This window comes from Piliocolobus tephrosceles, chromosome 21 (assembly GCF_002776525.5).
Source record: "Piliocolobus tephrosceles isolate RC106 chromosome 21, ASM277652v3, whole genome shotgun sequence".
Lineage (NCBI taxonomy): Eukaryota > Metazoa > Chordata > Mammalia > Primates > Cercopithecidae > Piliocolobus > Piliocolobus tephrosceles.
Window position 1 is genome coordinate 9,199,095 of NC_045454.1, and position 4,317 is coordinate 9,203,411.

The following is a 4,317-nucleotide window of genomic DNA, read 5'->3' on the forward strand; positions in this document are numbered from 1 at the left end:
TAACTCATGTGTTCATCAGAATTTTCTGAGTGTAAATTCAATGCCAAAAAATAACATCACATGCCAGCTAGGAACCAGGACTTTGGATCTAGCCTGCCTGGGTTCAAATCCCCGTTCTGCCTTTTACTAGCTGTGGGAGCTTAAGCAAGTGCCTCAGCCTCCCCTATTTGCCTCATCTGCAAAATGAGGGTGATGACTGTAATGTCCTTGCACGTTGTTGTGATGATGGAATGAATTGTTATTTATAGCAGATCTCCCTTTTTTTTTTTTTTTTTTGAGACGGAGTCTTGCTCTGTCGCCCAGGCTGGAGTGCAGTGGCCGGATCTCAGCTCACTGCAAGCTCCGCCTCCCGGGTTCTCGCCATTCTCCTGCTTCAGCCTCCCAAGTAGCTGGGACTACAGGCGCCCACCACCTCGCCTGGCTAGTTTTTTGTATTTTTTAGTAGAGACGGGGTTTCACCGTGTTAGCCAGGATGGTCTCGATCTCCTGACCTTGTGATCCGCCCGTCTCGGCCTCCCAAAGTGCTGGGATTACAGGCTTGAGCCACCGCGCCCGGCCAGATCTCCTGCTTGTGAGGGGCCGGCCAGGTACTAAGTGCTGTAGAAGTGCTTGCTACTATGTATTAGCTTTTATCAGGTTCCTGTTTGCTGCTGAAACAAATGCCCATCATCCATAATAATAGTAGTAATGGCAATAGTATAAGAATTCTGGGCCGGATGCCGTGGCTCACGCCCATAATCACTGCACTTTGGGAGGCTAAGGCGGGTGGATCACTTGAGGCCAGGAGTTCGAGTCCAGCCTGGCCAACATAGTGAAACTCTGTCTCTACAAAAAATACAAAATTTAGCTGGGTGTGGTGGCATACACTTGTTGTCCCAGCTACTTGGGGGGCACTGAGGCATGAGAATTGCTTGAATCTGGGAGGCAGATGTTGCAGTGAGCCAGCATCACACCACTGCACCCCAGCCTGGGCAACAGAGGAAGACCCGGTCTCAAAATATATATATATATATTACTTTCTTATTGCTGCACTTCAGCACCTCAGAGGAGGCAAAAAGGTAAACACTGAGAAGAAAATGTGCCGGGCACTGTGGCACATGCCTGTAATCCCAGCACTTTGGGAGACCGTGGAGGGCAGATCACTTGAGCCCAAGAGTTTGAGACCAACCTGTAAAAAATTAACCACGTGTGGTGCGCATCTGTATTCCCAGCTACTAGGGAGGCTGAAGCGGGAGGATCGCTTGAGCTGGGAAGGCTGAGGCTGCAGTAAGCTATGATGGCACCTCTGTACTCCAGCCTGGGCAACAGAGTGAGACTCTGTCTCAAAAAGGAAAAAAGAAGCCGGACGTAGTGACTGACGCCTGTAATCCCTGCATTTTGGGAGGCCGAGGCAGGTGGATCACCTGAGGTCAAGAGTTTGAGACCAGCCTGGCCAATACAGTGAAAGTTCATTTCTACTAAAAATACAAAAATTAGCTGGGCATGGTGGCGGGCGCCTGTAGTCCCAGCTACTCGGGAGACTGAGGCAGGTGAATGGAGTGAACCGGGGAGGCGGAGCTTGCGGTGAGCCGAGATTGCGCCACTGCACTCCAGCCTGGGTGACAGAGCGAGACTCCATCAAAAAAAAAAAAAAAGAAAGAAAGAAAGATGTCATTTTATTTATTTATTTTGCAGGTTTTATTTATTTATTTATTTGAGACAAAGTCTTGCTCTATTGCTCCAGCCTGGGAGACAGAGTCACACTCCGTCTCAAAAAACAAAAGAATAAAAATTTATTTTTTGTAGAAATGGTGTCTCACCATGTTGTCTAGGCTGGCCTCCAACTCTTGGGCTGAAGTGATCCTCCCACCTCAGCCTCCCCAAAGCACTAGGCATGAGCCACCGAGCCTGGCCCAACTATCCGTTATGCATAATTGTAAAGCAAGTCTGGCCAGACGCATTTCTACTGGAGCTGATAAAAAGGCCAGTGGCAAACATTATTTAGGATTTCCCAGAATCTTGAGCCAAGGGGAGGGGTTGGACTGGCAACTTTCCCAGACTGGGTAGGGTGTTTCTTGTCAGACAGCGAGAATTTCTCGGGCAGCTGCAGTGGTCTCCCTTGATCCTCTTGGAGTTGGGGCCGAAACAATCCACTTACCCCATACACTACAACATGGTTCCTTTTTTTTTTGAGACGGAGTCTTGCCCTGTCACCCAGGCTGGAGTGCAGTGACACAATTTCAGCTCACTGCAACCTCTGCCTCCTGGGTTCAAGTGATTCTCCTGCATCAGCCTCTCGAGTAGCTGGGATTACAGGTGCCCATCACCATGCCCAGCTAATTTGTATTTTTAGTACAAATGGGGTTTTGCCATGTTGGCCGGGCTGGTCTCGAACTCCTGACCTCAAGTGATCCACCTGCTGCGGCCTCCCAAATTGCTAGGTTATAGGCGTGAGCCTGAGTGACTTAGTTTAATGTTATTTATTTATTTATTTTTTAAGACGGAGTTTTGCTTTTGTTGTCCAGGCTGGAGTGCAATGGTGCAATCTCGGCTCACCGCAACCTCCGCCTCCTGGGTTCAAGCGATTCTCCTGCCTCAACCTCCTGAGCAGCTGGGATTACGGGCATGCATCACCAAGCCTGGGTAATTTTGTATTTTCAGTAGAGACGGGATTTCTCCATGTTGGTCAGGCTGGTCTCAAACTCCTGACTTCGGGTGATTTACCCACCTCAGCCTCCCAAAGTGCCGAGATTACAGGCATGAGCCACCGTGCCCAGCCTCGTGACTTTATTTTAAAATGCTACTCTGCCATGTGACTTTTTTCTTTTTTTAAGAGACGGAGTTTGTAATCTCAGCTACTTGGGAGGCTGAGGCAGGAGAATTGCTTAAACCCAGGAGGTGGAGGTTGCAGTGAGCCGAGACCGTGCCATTGCACTCCAGCCTGGGGGACAGAGCAAGACACCGTATCAAAAAAACAAGAGAGAGAGATATGGTTGACCTGGCACAGTGGCTCATGCCTGTAATCCCAGCACTTTGGGAGGCCGTGGTGGGCAGATCACCTCAGGATGGGAGTTTGAAACTGGCCTGGCCAATATGGCGAAACCTGTCTCTACTAAAAATACAAAAATTAGCCGGGCGTGGTGGTGGGCGCCTGTAATCCCAGTTACTCAGCAGGCGATCCTTTCACCTCAGTCTCCCAAGTAGCTGGGACTTACAGGCATGTGCCACCACATCCAGCTATTTTTTTTTCTTTTTAGAGATGGGGTCTTGCTCTGTCACCCAGGCTGGTGGTGTGCAGTAGCGTGATCTCAGCTCACTGCAACTTCTGCCTCCTGGGTTCAAGTAATTCTTGGGCCTCAGCCTCCCTGAGTAGCTGGGATTACAGGTGTGTCCCACCATTCCCGCCTAATTTTGGTATTTTTTGTGGAGATGGGGTTTCACCATGTTGCCCAGGCTGGGCCTGAACTCCTGCCCTCAAGTGATCCGCCCACATCGGCCTCCCAAAGTGCTGGGATTATAGTTGTGAGTGACTGCACCTGGCCCTATTTATTTATTTATTTATTTACATAGAGTTAGGGTCTCCCTATATTGCCCAGGTTGGCTTCAAACTCCTGGGCTCAAAGGATTCTTCCTCCTTGGCCTCCTGAAGCGTTGGGATTATAGGCATGAGCCACTGCACCTGGGTTATTAGTTTTTCTCGAGAAGGGGTCTCGCCCTGTCTCCCAGGCTGTAGTGCAGTGTCGTGGTCATGGCTCACTGTAGCCTTGACCTTCTGTGCCCAAGCAGTTCTTCTGCCCTTAGCCTTCCGAGTAGCTGGGACCACAGGTGTATGCCACAACACCCGGCTAATTTTTGATTTTTTTTTTTTTTTTTTGTAGAGATGAGGTCTTGCTATGTTGCCCAGGCTGGTCTTGAGCTCTGAGCTTGAGTCATCCTCCTGTCATCCTCTCCTGAAACCCCCCACCCCGCCATCCCCGGCCTCCAAAGTGCTGGGCTTATAGGCATGAACCACTGTGCCTGGCCAGAATTTCATTTAAACAAATACTCCTGGCTGGGTGTGGTGGCTCACGCCTGTAATCCCAGCACTTTGGGAGGCCCAGGCAGGCGGATCACGAGGTCAGGAGATCGAGACCATCCTGACTAACACAGTGAAACCCCATTTCTACTTAAAAAAAAAAAAAAAATACAACAAATTAGCCGGGCGTGGTGGCGGGCATCTGTAGTCCCAGCTACTTGGGAGGCTGAGCTTGCAGTGAGCAGAGATTGCACCACTGCACTCCAGCCCGGGTGACAGAGCAAGACTCCTTCTCAAAAAAAAAAAAAAAAAAAAAAAAAAAA